The sequence below is a fragment of the Peromyscus californicus genome, unplaced genomic scaffold (assembly GCF_007827085.1).
Source record: "Peromyscus californicus insignis strain IS unplaced genomic scaffold, ASM782708v3 Scaffold_8__1_contigs__length_139910024, whole genome shotgun sequence".
Taxonomy (NCBI): Eukaryota; Metazoa; Chordata; class Mammalia; order Rodentia; family Cricetidae; genus Peromyscus; species Peromyscus californicus.
Window position 1 is genome coordinate 18621738 of NW_026294606.1, and position 15673 is coordinate 18637410.

General features: G+C 45.6%; 1 protein-coding gene across 6 annotated transcripts in view; it reads left to right on the forward strand.

The window, feature by feature from the left end:
- Atxn1 (ataxin 1) overlaps nucleotides 1–15673 on the forward strand; it is a 412390-nt gene that overhangs the window by 250190 nt on the left and 146527 nt on the right. For 5 of the 6 annotated variants that reach the window (XM_052727354.1, XM_052727359.1, XM_052727357.1 and 2 more), the window contains one exon: nucleotides 4493–4616. The exons of the other annotated variant lie outside the window; for it this stretch is intronic. The gene's annotated coding sequence lies outside the window, so the exon portion shown is untranslated. The remainder of the gene's footprint in view (nucleotides 1–4492; nucleotides 4617–15673) is intronic. 6 annotated transcript variants of the gene reach the window in all.

Below are 15673 nucleotides of genomic sequence, written 5' to 3' on the forward strand. Positions count from 1 at the left end.
GAAATGGTGACAGGAGATTTGCACCGCATTTTAACCTGTTCCCTGGTAAATCTGATACAGGTGCAAGCCTTTTGGAAACCTTCCAGGACATTGTGGACATCCTTCAGGAGATATAAATGACGATATGCTTAAGGCTGGGGAAAAGTGTTTACAGTCCACAAGAAAAGAAAAGGGGATGAAGGGCAGAGTTGACCTCAGTAAGATCTGAAGGTATCAGGAGGATGGATTCAGAGCTCTGGTGGAGGAATGTCATGAAAGGTTTCCCCAGATTTTCCGTATGCATTTAACAGTGTGCTGGGTTTATTTTGTTGCTTGTTTTGATCATTTGGCATCTATTTGGACTATGTATGTTCTTATCACTCCTCCCAAGGTAACCATCTTAGAGTGAATAAGATCCATCCACTTCCGTCTGGTTGTGTCAGTGACGGGAAAACCTTCAGAGGGGCAGTTCTCAGAGTGTGGACCCCGGAAACAGCAGCAGCAGTCTCACCTGGGGACTCATGAGGACCACAGCCTCTGGCTCCCACTCAAGCTTTCCCGTCAGCAGTTCTAGGGATAGCTTCCAGCTGAGTCTGGTGTGGGTTGCAGTTTGAGGTCCACCCCCTCAGGGATCTCCGTGTCTCCTCCTCACTGGATGAGGGTTTCAGCAGCTGAAGCTTCGGGAACGCTGTGAGAATCAAGGGTATAGGCTCCTGCTGGCAAGAAGGTGGCGTGCCATGTGTAAACAGTTGAGGGAACTAGCAGCTGTTCAGAGTGCACTAATGAATAAGAAAGGGATGGGTTCAAAGAACAGGAAAGAGAAGTCCAGTGTAACTGTTCTCAATTCTGTGGAAGATGGAATTCATTGAGATGGGAAGCATTGGAGCTCCAAGCCCTTGGATGGCAGAGACAGGTGAAGGGCCGGGGAGCTGGGGTGATGGCTTTTTCAGTAAAGTACCTGCCTTGCCAGGACAAGTACCCACAGTCAATATCCAGAGTCTACTATAAAAAAGACTGAGTATGCCAGGCATGATGATGCACATTTTTAAACCCAGCACTGAGGAGGGAGAAGCAGGTGAAATCTCTGTGAATTCAGGGCCAGTGTTGTCTACATGGCAAGTTCCAGGAGGAGATTCTATTAATTATTTAGGATATAAAATAGAGCTACAAAAAATTAGACCCCAAAAGGTGACACAGTGAGAGCCCATTTCAAAGAGGGGGGGAAAAGGGAGCCGAGCTTGTAATTCCAAGCACTGGGGAGTCTAAGACCATTCTATCTCTAGGGTGCAATGGCCATCCAGCATAGCCTATTTGGTGAATTCCAGGTCAGTGAAAGACCCTGTAAAAACAAAACAAACTTGACACCCTAAAAGTTGTCCTCTGGCCTCCACACACATACATGCATTACAGTGTACCCACACTTAGACTAAGGGAAGGTGGGGGGAGAGCTCTCAGCAGAGAAGGTGTTACATTATAGCTACAGAGGAGTAAGTCCTGCAGTAAGGGTTAAATTCGTCTAGATCAGGCTTGGACTATGGGTCATTTCTTCTTCATTCAAGCTCTTCCCACTATAAGGAGCTTGCGTAGGGAGGCCACGGCAAGGTCTCCCTCATCAAGAAGCTCATAAAGTCTCTGAGCTTTCAAGATTTCTATAAACCTGATGGGAGGATAAGAAGACAATATAACAGTGCAGACTTGAAAATGATCTTGGGTCAAAATGTACAGTAGACTCTAAGTGCTTTGGGCACTAAGGGGAGGAGAAGCTGGCATGGTATCCCTTTGTCCTGTGGCTGGAGGATGAGATTGTCGGGCAGCCTGGCGTGTGTCCCCGGGTCTGATGGTGACACATTGGGCAAGCCGACTGCAAGGAGTCTTGTCCTTCCCATTTTCTCTTCTTCCTGGTTTTGCCAAGGTTTGCCATAACTATCAGGGTGAAGTATATGCTGAGACCTGCGGGTAGACTATTGGTACTTTTGTTTTTGTGAGGAATTCGTATGGGGAGAAAACATCACATTTTATTTTGGCCATCTTAAATGGCAAGAGGCTCAGAACTCAGCTGGCCAAATTTGTTTCAGACAGGATTTCAGACTGACTCCATTCATCCAGGGAACATAAGTGAGCCTGCCTGAGGATACCGCCAGTTTGGGGAATACAAAATACTGATTTTTTTTTCCTTAATGGGAGAATTAAGTTGGGTCAGATATGGGATGATGGGAACAAGCAAAAGTGGAGATGAATACAGCCTTCCTATCGCTTGCTTCTTTCTATGCATGCTCCCCTCCTCACTGAGGTAGGTAAACAGAGTCCCAATTTACAAATCAGGAGAGAAGCAGTAGGCACTGTTGGAGCAGGCCACAAGTGCTGTTTAAGTACAGGAGAAAAGAATTGCTTTTTTAAATTTACAAGCGTGCGCGCGCGCGCGCGCACGCACACACACACACACACACACACACACACACACACACACACACACACACACCTGTGAGTGTATATACGCTCAGCCTGTTTCCTCTGGCTGAAACCTGAGGCCTGTTTCTAGGCTAGGGCTCTGTCACTGAGCTGCACCCCAGCCTGGCCTGTGCTAAATTCCACCCTTGGCTTCTGTGCAGCCTTTCTGGGCCCCACACTCCCAACCACAGTGTCTAATGTCCCTTCCTGATGCTTATCTGGGTTTCAAATCTTACACACGTTTTACAAAACACATTAGTACAATTCCCTAAGGTTCTACTCCTCTTCGTGCAAGGAGGCCAGGGCCCTTGCCTCTCTTGTTCACTGTTCTGGCCCTCGTTGGGTGTAGTGGCACCAAGTGAAATTCTGTCTTCTGAATGAGCTAATTAATAAGAAAGCACTTGGTAAGCCAAATCCTCTATAGAAGCCATGATTAATCACAGGAGAACAGACACCTCCTTCCTCCTTTCTGAGCTAATTTTGTCTCTCCCTTTTGAAAAATGTATTTTGAGTTCTGCTGATCAGTGTTATCAATTCACTAATCTTAATTTTAAGATTTGATACGATTTCACTCTTGTCTTTATCATCACCATCCCTATTATTATTTGAGAGGGCTACTTTTTTTTTCCTCTTGGAAATCGTTCTCTCCACATCCACAGTGCTAAGACTCCATCTCCCACCTGTGTTCACTTGGTGCTCATGACTCTGAGAGGAAAAACCTGACGGGAGCTGGCCCTCTCTGCTTCCGTCATCCCCCCAAGCCACTGGTGAACATCCATTCTTATCCCCGTATTGTTACTCCTCAATGCTGCAGAAGCTAAAATCAGTTGATAATTCTGGCCTGGAAGCGATTGTTCCTGGGTCTGCCAGGAAGATGGGGAGAACAAGAAATCCAGGTGTAGAGACTTTGCTTCTGGGCTATGCGCCGGCCTTTGCAGTAAAGCGACCAGCCCGCTGGAGCTAGTCCTTGTCTGTCCTTTACAGCCTTTCTATATGTGAGGGTTACAATCGCTGGGGAGAAGAGACAGCGAGGCAAGCAGAAAATCTCACAGCGCTGCAGACATGGAGCATAAGAAACATCACAAATCTGGAAGTGAAGGGGGCCCTTTTCTGTGGCTCAAATAACCACACTCCTGCCTGGCTCTGGAGTCTGCCTTGCATGTTTTGCAGCTTTAGCTCCTGCCCCAGACCTTCTTTTCATGTTTAAAATTTCTCCTGGAGACTCCAGGAGTCTCTGATTCTGCTCCTCTTCCCTTCCACACCACAGCACCATGACGTCATGTAGACATTTGAGCGCCCCAGGGAGAGCTGATGGTTGGTGCTCAGCCAAAGCTAGCCTTTGTACTCTGGCTCAGATCTCCCTAGCAGGCTGTGACCAATAATAACACCTCCCTTTGACATAGTGCCTGTCTTGGGGGAGACTGAGTGCTTCTCAAGAGCACTTCCCGATCTTCCCAGCCACACAGGGAGGTACGGAAATGTAGTCCTTGCTTCCCTTTTCAGAGAAAAAAAGTCAGGTGACTTACTTTGGGGTCCTGTGTGTTTTTCCAGTGCTTGGGATTAACCCAGGAACTCAAGGGAGCTAAGCAAGTGGTGTCCCTCTGAGCCATACCCCTACAATGCTTTGCCTCTCTGACTCCCGACTCCCTCCCTGCCTTTGCTCTTTCTGGTTTTTTTGGTTTTGGTTTTGGTTTGAGACAGGGTCTCCTGTAACCCAGGCTGACTTAGTCTTCCTGCAGATAGTGGCTTCTTTTGAGCAACTTTGTATCTCACCTGAGGTTGGGGTTGAAGTGTCCTAGAACTGGCTTCAACTTCATGGGGAGGAAAAGCAAACAAACAAAAAACAAGAAAGAAAGATTGGTTATGTCACAATTGGTTCCCTGGATCAAGAACAAAATCAAAATTAGTTGATTAAAGAAACAAAAAAAAAATCACAAAAACAGGTCCTGGAAAATAGTCTTTGGTGAATTATCACTTGTTGACCAGATGGCTAGGTTGTTGGAAGAAGTGATTGGATGATGGACGTATTTACCATTTTTTCCCTTCTGGGCTGTTCCCATGCCAGGTATTTCTCACCTCCCCTGTGAAAGGAAGAAAGACAACATCAGAGCCTGTGGCCCAGCTGCTGGGGGACGTTTCCATGGTGAAGTCTCGGGGAGGCTTCCTGGGAGCAGAGCGTAGTGAATGCTGTAAGTGAACAACCGACTGCAGAGGCTGGCCTGGTCAAGATCAGTGAGCCTGGTGTGCGGCGGGCTGTTAGCGGGAGCCCTGGGTGATGGCCCGCCTGGTGGAGCTTGTTTTCAGACGAGGTTCTGTGTGTATTAACCACCACGAACTTGCCTTTCCCCTGGCTTCTGTGGAGCACTGCTGATGCTCAGTTTGTGGAATGAAAGTGAAATACAGGGCTTCTATGGCCCTGCTGCTAGCGTAGACCTTGGTATCCAATGTATCGGGGAATGATAAGTAGGTTGAGGATTAAAGGCCTGGATCTCTAAGCATAACTAATATTATTATTTATCTCGGGTTTCTTTTGCTTAACCAGAATGTTGGTTTTTTGGTTTTGTTTGTGTGTTTGTTTTTCTGACCTGAAAATCTCAGACCTGTATGGTCTTCTCTGATTCGGAATCGGCTGAATAATAATGGACTTTTCTCAGGGTGATAGTCTGTGATGTTGAGATTAGTAAACTGTGCTTCATGTCAGCTGAAGGTTCTTGAAGAGTTTTAGGATCTGGTGGCTGATGAAGTGGCCCATTCCGAGCTTCTAGGAGCCCATTTCCTGTGTAACTTAAAGTGGGTTGCCTAGCTCTGCCATGTGATGGTGACCGTGTCACACACACACACACACACACACACACGCACATATACACATACACACACACACACACACACACACACACTCCACAAAATTTAGGAGAGTGTTGACCAGGAAAGGATACAACCACAGGAAGTCCCGGGTGGCCAGTAAGCACCTCTGAGAAAGGAAGTAATGGTGTCTTCACATTTTAGAATATAGAGCCAACTTCAATTAGAATTTGCCAGTGTGGCTGCACATTTTGTAACATTTATTATACATTTTGAACCTGTTAAGTCTTTTTTTTTAAATTATGCTCCTTGAGTGTGTGTGTTGGGGGAGAGGCTGCATGTAGGGGTCAGAGGACAACTTCGGAGTAGGTTCCCATTCTAAGTGGGTTACAGGGAAGCTGAAGTCACCAGGCCTGGCAGCCAGTGCCTTTACCCACTGAGCCATCTCATGGGCCACTGAACGTCTTCATGACTCAATCACAATTGCTTTTCAGTCTTTTATCGCTTGCTGTGTATGGTCGCCTTAAAGATTGCATTAGGTGAGACAAACACAGCCCATAGAAGAAATGCTATTGATGTCAAAAAGAAGTTTTGAAAATAGCTTATGACTTTTAAAACATTTGCAGTAGAATATTTATCCCTCTTTCCTTGTGGTTTAATAGTTTTGTCAAAATGAATTTGTTCAATTCAAAACTTGCTGGCTCTTTGTAGCTGCTGCTGCTTTCCTGTTCTGACTTGTGGTGTGGGCCTGTGCCCATGGAGGTTAAGAGCACATACTGCTTTTCCAGAGGATCAGAGTTTGGTTCCCAGTAACCACATCAAAGCAATTCGCAACCCTGTGTGACTCCCAGCTCTAGGAGATCCAGTGCCCTCTACTGGCCTCCATGGGCAACTACACATATGGAACACACACACACACACACACACACACACACACACACACACACACACACATACTTATAAAAAGTTACAGTTTTGAATTCAAAATTTTCTTGGTGCTCATGGAAGGTTCTGCTGTTTTAGTGTGTTTTCACTTGTGGGTGTGGGCCTGACAGTTCTAGAAGTATGGGACCTGCTCTGTGGTCATGGCTTCTATTTTTAGTTGCACTATTAGGTCAAGTATATTGATGACTCCAGGCAGGTCACTACCCCGCCACCACCAGCAAAGAAAGTGGTGTTTTATAAATCTGTTGCTATATGGTACTTGTTCATCAGCTATGGACAGCTTGTTTTAGGGTTCACACAGGGGAGGAGAACGAAAGTTTTTGTCACTATCATCGAATCATTTGGGGCCCTGTTGACTTTAAGTGTGAATGATGTTTCACTGCAAACTCTTTTGGCTCATCAAGTGGTTTGTTGGCATGGTGATATCTTTAAAGTGCTGTTTTCATGGAAAGTGTGTGTCTTATAGAAAGTCGCCTTCAGGTCTAGCTTCAGTTTAAATGAGGACAGTCGCTGTGAGAAAGCCAACTTTGTGCCTAATGTGGTGGATCTTCCTTTCACACCGCTGCTCTGAGGGCTCATAGCAGAATTCAGGCATTATGTGAAGTTCTCGAAGTTCCTGAAGTCTAAGTTTGGAGATGCCACGTGGCCAACTTTAAAGACACTTGAAAAATCCCTCTGTAAACATACTGTTGAGAGGAAAAAAAATACGAAATTCCATAGACCTGCTTAAGCATGCCGAGAACTTTCTTTTCAAAAGTGCATCACTTGAAGTGAGAGCGAAGCTCTCCACTAGTAAATGTGGTATCGGTCACCTCTCCTAACCATGTTCCACCCTTCTAACCCTTGGCTTCTATTTTTTGCTGGTCCTAGTGTGTCACAGAGGGGCATTACAAATGGGGAATGCAGGTTATTTTCGGGGAATGTGTATTTGCACACAGACGGGCCTAAGTGTGGGTGTTGTCCGGTGTGAGTGGTAATCACAGCAGCATTGGCAAAGTGGCCTGGCCTCCACAGCTATGCCTCCGACTCATTGCTCACTGCATTTACCCATCTGCATGTCTCATTAACAGCCTCTCCCATCTGTCAACATCTTCCTTCCTAACAGTTGGCCTTTACCCAGGAAGGTGTCTCCACCTGGCTCTCAGAGGGTGCCTTGCACAAGAAGGGGAAGGCAGTGAAAAGTAAATGAGGAGTCAGGAGACCTGCACTTTGCACTCCGTGTTGCAGGTGGCTGTGTAACCTGGGCCCCAGCACCCCTGGAGACCCATTTTAAGATGGACAACAAGAGAAACTGAGATTGATGATCTCTGCATTTCTAGCATTTTGTGTCTAGCATCACCATGATGTCATTCTGCTATGAAGCAGGTCAGATCCTCATTTACCCTGTTAGACTCCTAAAAAAAAAAAAAAAAAATCAAAGATTTGCCGTAGCCTAGTTGTCAAGGGCTTTTGTTTTAGTACACTGAAGGTCGTCTTATGATGTCAAGATGGCTTAACAGATAAAGGATGGTTCACAACCATCCTAACCACATGTGTCCAACCCCCCAGCCCCACATACATGATCAAAGGAGAGAACTAACTCCTTCAAACTGTCCTCTGATCTCCCCACACTTGCCATGGCATGAGCACACCCAAATATATACACACACATACACACACATGAGTAAATAAATGTAATAATTTTAAAATTATGTATGTATATGTGTACATAAGTACAAATGTCCTTAGAGGCTAGAAGAAAGCATGGAATTCCCTGCAACTGGCATTACAGGGTTATACAAGCTGGACAATATGGATGCTGACAGCTAGCAAGGCCAAGTGATCCTCCTGTCTCCATGCCTCTACCACAGCATTGAGGTTCCATGTGTCCTCGGGGCCATGCTTGGCTTTTTATGTAAGTGTTGGAGATTCATCGTCTTGTCCTCTGAGCCATCTCCCTAGCCCCATCCAGTCTATTTTCTTCCCTAGAAGTAGATACTAAATGTCAATGATATGTGTGATACAAATGTGAGCAAGGAAAGCATTTAAGGACATCATATTCCAGAGTAACTATCAGGGAGCTTGGGGATTTTCTGATACTTAAAAAGTAAAATTCTACACAAAAGTGCATTTCCTCCTCCTTTCCAGCTGAGTGGTTTGTGGTCTCTTGTTTGTGAGTAGTCTGCACTGAGTGTCTATAGATGGTGGTGGTTTTATCTTTTACAGTCATATCATGTCATTGACAGCCGTGTTCCCTGTTATTCCCAGTGTGGAGCTGGGCCGGAAGTGCCGCATGGCACTGGAAGTTACCTAAGTAGAAGGTCAAGGGTAGCATTCCTCTCCAGGGCACCACTTAGAGGAAAGAAACGGTCGGCTGGTTGAAAGGAGGCCCAGCTTCTGCTCTGTAGTGTTTGAGGGAAGCTACCAGAAAGCAGTTTAGGAAGACAGCATACTGGCCCGCTTTTGAGATGACAGGAATGTTTGTGTGTTTTTCTGACCCCTCATCAGAACAACTGTCTGGAGCACTGCTTAGAGTGTGCCTCAGAAGAAACAGACAGAGGCAAACACCGCTCTGCCTGTTCAAACAGCACTGAGATATGGGATATGAATTCTAGTCTCCAGAGTAAGAGGACTGCGTGTGTACATTCTACTAAGAGCATGTGGGCGGTTTCCCACTGTGTCTGTCAGGTTGGAGCTTTTAGAGTTGCACTGTGATAGCAATTTCTATAAGATGGTCATTAAAAAAAAAACACTCTGAAATAGATAAGGGGGAATTTATTATTAGCTTATTGGGGGGTGAAGTCCCCTCCATGTGTTTAGTCCTTGTTTGAAATCACAGATTGGCCTGTGCCACATGACAGAGGCGAGGAGGCTCTGTCTAGCACATTCTACACAGGAGCACGAGGATTTCTACTAGGGTTTCTCATTTTGCTCATTTGAATCTCTTCCTCCACCTCAGACCCCGCTTACTGGCAGCCTTATTAGTTCCAGGCCATCGCCCTTGTGTGTTACCTGAGGAGGAACCTTTCTTAAGACCCTTCTATGGGCTACCACTTCTGAAAGGAGACTTCAGCATTGCTCTCTGAGTTGGTTGGCCAGGTCTAACCATCGCAGGCACATGCTCTCTCCTCAGCACCTTCTTCCTCCAGTGTGAAGCCCCCCCCCCCCCCCCCCAGCGGTTTCACAAAAGGAAAGAGTACAGAGCATCCAGGAGCTATGGAAAGAAGAGACTTTGTGAACTTCTGCCGTATTTGTGTTCTGTGGAGCTGGGGGTGGCAGGGCACAATGGCAGCCTGACTGTGGTGGTTTCTAACTGAATGGAGCTGACGTAAAGTGTGTGCATGCTGCTGAAACTTAGAACACTATTTGTTAAAAGAAGTTTATGAACCAGCATGAATTCTCAGTTGAGGGTGCAAGATGGTGCCATCTCTGTTCACTGTCCTTGGGAGGTGATCTCAGAAAAGCACCATTGGGGAAGGATACGCCAAGGCACTCAGGTGTGCTGAAAGGGATGCTGGGCAGAATTACTCAGAGCCAGGTTTCCTGAAGCCTCTGACTTAGACCTCGCAGCAGGGGAATAAGGTCAATCCCATAAATCTGTGTGCCTCAGGAAGGCAAGGGTCAGATGAAACAGGGGAAGATATTGGGTATTAAAATATCGTATTGGGTGCTTTTGTGCCAGGGTTTGTGAGACCTCAGACAGTTCTTATTAGAGGCTTGTGAGTCTAGGGATCTAATTCAGTACTGTGTAGTAGACTATTGCTAAGAAGAATCTTAGATTGAAAGAACTGATTTCTTTGATCTGGATAAAAGAATGAGTCTGTGAAAATGGTTTGCAGTACAGAACCCCTTTAGGTGAGGTAGAAAACCACACTCTTTGAAGCCTATTTTGAAGCAAATTAGTCTTTCTTTTCTTTCTTTTTCTACTTGTGCTTATGTTCCTGAAATAATTTACTTCAGGACAGTCACCAAAATTGAAATAGAAAGAGGATGGCATACACATGGTGATCTTGGTTCAGTCTTTTGGTGTTTTGGTACAGGGTCTCCAGTCACCCAGGTTGGCCTCAAACTGTTATATAGCCATGGATTATTTTGAACTGATCCTCCCACCTCCCCCTGCCAAGTTCTGGAATTACAGGCAAGTGCCAACATATTCGGCTTTCTAGAGTATTCTGTTTTGGTAACTCAGGCAAATTCTTTGGTGTATGCTTGTTAGGCCCTTAACCAACGTTACCTTCTTTGGTGGTGATGCTGGTCGATTTGACTATCTGACATGCAGCACAAGTCCCTGAACTAGGGGATGCCACTATCTCAGTCAGAATGTCCACAGTCAAAACAAAAATTTACCAGCATTTGGGACACCTTAATCTGCCCATCTTAAAACCCTCTTGCTAAAATCATTTTCTAAAGTTTCCATGTGGTTTCTCTTCATTTCTGATTTTTTTCTTTGTTGCTTGCACGGGGTGATTTTTTTTTTAAGCTTCTCCAAGGATAACCCCCAAGACTGTGCTAGGCATTCCTCATGCCTGGGCTCTGTGAATTGCTTCTCTAAGCATTGTAAAATTCCTGTAGCACGAAGGGCTGGGCACAATGGTTGTCCTTCCTTCTCTTCCACTATGATGAGCCCTATTCAATCCCTTTTGCCGTTTCTTCTTTCTTCTCCAAGGAATGGGGTGGTAAGAGTAGGGTGCTGCCCCTCAAAAAGAGGCTACTGTTGCTTGTGCAAGCAGATTTTCTCCCTCTGTAGCCGCCTCAGTTTCTCTACCTGTCTCTGGCTGTCACACTTGTCCTTGTGAATAGTTTTCGTCCCTTGACTCTCCGGAGACTAATAAATGAAATGTATTCACATCAGTGGATTACTGCCTAGCTGCTGGCACACTTTATTTGGAGTAGAGTCATTATCCTGGGTTTGAAGGAAGTCCGTTCTTGCCCCCTTTTTGGTGCTTTTTTAGGGGTCAGAGTATCTAGCCATGGGTATCTCAGGGCTATCATTGGGGTTTGCAGTTCATGTTCCTAGCTCTCCTGGTGATCTATTTCTGTGCCTCAGCTGTGATGCCAGTTGTCTTAGCAACCTGTGGGCTGGCACTTCCCTAAAGACAACTGAGGGAGGGAGTGGCAGTGGATGTGGGTAGCCTGGGATGGGAGGGTCAGAAGGGAGCTGGCAGTCACCTGGCACAGAGAGGATTTTCCATTTCCTTCATTTGGGCCAGCCTCCAGGAGGAGGATGTCACTTACTAGGTGTATCATGGGAGTGTCCTTTGCTGAAGATCAAACACCACATGGTTTGGCATAGATACCTTCCCATGGAGAATAGCAAGCCAACTAGTGGATCATCTGGGCAGCATGTGGGAACAGGAGGCTGGAATGTTTGGGATCTCGATACATTTGATAGTATCAGTTTTTCGTGTGAATTGAGTTAATGTTCTGTCGATAATCAGCACTGGTGTTCTGGGATGGGGATGTGAGCCAGGAAGAACCAAAGGTCAGGAGATGGAGAATGAAGGGAACACCAAAACCACTGATCTTGCCTCCTTTTCCTGTTGACTGGTCTGGCCTGAAAGCTCCCAGTGTAAGGAGAACTTTCATACTGGGCCCTGGTAATCCATCTCCACGCCCAGCCCTGAAGCAGAACACTGCTCACCTTGTGTTCTGTCCGCTCCACCCATTTCCCCTCCTCCCATTATACCACAATGAACGGGCATCAAATGACTCTTGCCATTTACTGACATGGAACCAAACAAACATAGAAATCCTAAAAGTCTGTGGCCTCATTTGACCTTGCTTACTTATAAAAAAAAAAAAAAAAAAAAAAGTGTGTTCGCTATGTGTCTGTCTGCCTGCCTGCCTATCTGTCTGTGCATGCAAGTGACCACAGAGGTTAGCAGAAGGTGTCTGATCCCCTAGAGCTGGAGTTAGAGGTAGTCGTGAGCCTTCTGACATGGGTGCTGAGAACTGAGCTAAAATCCTCTAGAAGAGCAGCGAGTGCTCTTAACCACAGACTGCTTCTCCAGCCCAGACGTTGCCAACTTTTAAGTCTAAAATCGAGTAGTCATGTAAAGTTCCACAACCATTTCTTGTGCGAGCTTTGTCTGGTAAGCTTACCTGACATTCTCCCCTGGAGATGTCAAGGCACTTTTTTTTTTTTAAACAAAGAGAGAGACTGGAGGTGGGCCTTTGCGAGATGGAGAACCAAGGGAACTGGAGAGAAGGTTGTCCTAGGCATTTGAGATGTGCCGTGATGTGGAAAACCTCTCCTTACCTGGCTCTTCATTAGCACAGTCTCTCTAGCTGCAGTATTATTTGTTCCTCTGAACGACCACAGTTGAGTTGAGGCAAGTGTGTGTGACACTCTTCACCATGGCGACATGGACGAGGATCTCACCCAGCGAGTCTAGCATCCTTCATGTATTCCGTCACTACTCTTGTCTTTTTTTGTAGCCAGAAGAGGGATAAATAATAGGAACTGAGACTTGAATTAAGAGGTTATTCTGGTGAAAAGAGGAGCTGCAGGGATAGTGGTTTGCACTTTCACAGTTCATTTAAGTGTTTCATAAGAAATAAAATCATGAGCTGAGAGGTAGCTTGGTTGATAAAGGGCTTTCTTAGCGTGTAAAAGCCCTGTGTCCATCCCCAGCACTACTCACCTGGGTATGGTGGCACAGGTCTGTAATTCCAGGCTATAGAAAGTAAGAGCAGGAGGATTCGAAGTTCACGGTCATCCTTGGCTGTATAGTGGGTTTGAGGCCAGACTGGGCTAGGGGCCCCATTTCAAAACGGGGAAAAAAGAAGTCAAGTAAAGCAGGCTTGTTAGACAGTGTGTCATATGCCCAGCCTACTCATTATTCTCAATGATTAACATGATAGAAGACACTTTGTATACTTGGAATAATAATACCTCTTAAGTGTGTCTTCGCACTATAGAAGGGGTGGTTTTAAACGATGATTCTATAATTCCTAATTGAATACTTTGTGATAAGTACTCATTATCATTAATGGCTCACTAGTATAAAGACGGTTCCCTCCTGTTGACATGATCAAGAAATACAATGACTGTGAGTGACATTTCAACTAGAAGGCTAAAATCTCCAGATTTGATGGCAGCTCTTTATTTTTAAATCATGTTTGTGTGCATGTGCGCATGTGCATGCATGCATACCAATCTGTACGTAGAGGTCCAAACATCTTGAGGGATCTGTTCTTTCCTTCTCCATGTGGATTTCAGGGATTAAACTTAGGTTATCCAGCTCAGCAACATGCATCTTTACCTGCTGGCCCAGATGGTTGCTTTTTACGAAGAAATTTGGTGAGATCAGTGATAGCCAACTTAAGTCTTGTGAGCCTCACACTTCATGTATTTCACAATCTAGCTGTACACGTGGTGGATGGAGGCTTTCCATCCATTCTTTCTCAGCTCCTAACTAGTGACCACATGGGCAGATATGAATTCAATAACTGAGAATGGGGTGCCCTGGGTTCCATCTAACAGGGCTATCAGGCCAAGGATGGGTAGCTATGGCTCTCTCCCTACCCTTTCTCTTTTGGAGACCATGAACAAGCTACTCTCTCGTTGATTTATTTCCTTGTCTTCCACAGACAGTTGCCACTGACACTCTATAGCATCAGATTCCAGGGCAATCTCAGTAGCCCAGGAGTGGTAGATCTGTCGGAATTACCTGTGTGTGTATAAGCTGAGGACCCTTGGAATTTTAGGTGAATTTTCAGTATTAGTAAAACTGAAAGGCATAGTTAGGAAGATGCAACCGTTTTACCTATATAAAGCGTAGGGAGATTCCCAGCGGCTACTGGTATGAGTAGAACTATGAAACAGAAACACATGACGATACATTCGATGTAGTCACCAGATTTAGGTAGCAATAGAGAAAGAAAAAAAAAGCCTAAAACTGATGCTCTGACGTTGAAGACAGAAGAAAGCCTGAAGATAGAGACCTGTGTTCTTCTATCTTATTCTAGCAAACATTGACTGAGTATTGGCAGAAGCTGGGCATCCACAAGAGCTAAGGAGTTTTCTATCCCTGGGGATGGAAATAAGAAAATAAGCAACTCTTTATAGCATGAGCAGAGTTCTCCCAGTGGTACTACAGCATCCTGTGGATGCAAAACAGTGTGGCATCTTCTGGGATCGGGCATTCATCCTTAGACCTGAGGGATGAGTAGGTGTTAACTGTAGCATGAATCTTAAAAGTTCCTATTAATAAAATCAAACCTGAGGCCAATTATTGCGGTGAACACTGGAAGATCAGAGAGACAGAACATGCCACAGCTAACCTCACCTGGCCAACTTCTCAGCTGATCTTGTTTCCTCAGACTAGAAGCTTCTCTGTCCTCATATCCGAATGGCTCTCAGCTGAACTGCTGCTCGAAAGCCTGAAGCTTAGCCAGCTAAAAGTTTCTGGTCCTCACGCCTTATATATCTTTCTGCCTTCTACCACCACTCCCTGGGATTAAAGGCTCGCTTTCTGGGATTAAAGGCATGAGTCACCATGCTTGGCTGTATCCTTGAACACATGGATTTCTGCCTCTGGAATGCTAGGATTAAAGGCGTGTGCTACCACTGCCTATCCTAAGTATGTAGTGGCTTTTTTGTTCTCTGACCCCAGATAAGTTTATTAGGGTACACAATATTTTGGGGAACACAATACCACCACAGTTAACCATAAAACTAAGGTATATCAGTCAGCATATATCATGTAACAAGTGATTCCAACATGTTGTGGCTTACAACAACATATTGTATTCTAATTCTGTGGATCACTTGGGCTATTCTGTTCTGTGCTAGCTGGGCTGAAACTTGTTACTCTAGAATGATTGTTGGAAAGGTTAGCAGGCCAAAAGGACAAGGGATCTTCAGTTGGGACAGCTTGTTCCTGCTCCATGACATCTCTCATCCTCTAGTAAGCTAGTGAGCATTCCTGCTTGCCCCCTCCTTTTCCTGCTCCTCCCTGTGGGTGTTTGTGTTTGTTTTCTGAGACAGGGTCTTACTCTGTAGTCCAGGCTGGCCTGGCACTCATAGCAATCCTCCTGCCTCAACTACTCAGGTGCTGGGATGACAGATGGCGAAGCACCATGCTCAGCTAAGACTGAGCTTCTCCATCCCGCAATCCCATGGGGTCTGAAGAGAAGCAAGGGAGGGAAACTCTCACTCACACATGTGTATTAATTTCTCTTTGGCCACCAATAGCAAATTGCCTAGTAGGTTCAACCCAGGGGGTCCAGCAAATCTCTGGCTCGAGGCACACATGAAACATGTGCAAAGCTCATTGTTAGAGGACATGGCATGCTGGAAAGCTGCAGCAGTTCAGGGTGGCTAGACAAAAGCACGTGAGAATTGACAAAGGGGGCTAGATCATAAGGTCTCTTTTCACGAAGCTCTGGGAGTCTTGCGGGTATTATGTATGTATGTATGTATGCATGCATGCATGCATAAGTGTGTGTTTGAGACAAGGTCTCCATCTGTAGCCCTGGCTAGCCCAGAGCTTACTACTCCACTTTGTAGACCAGG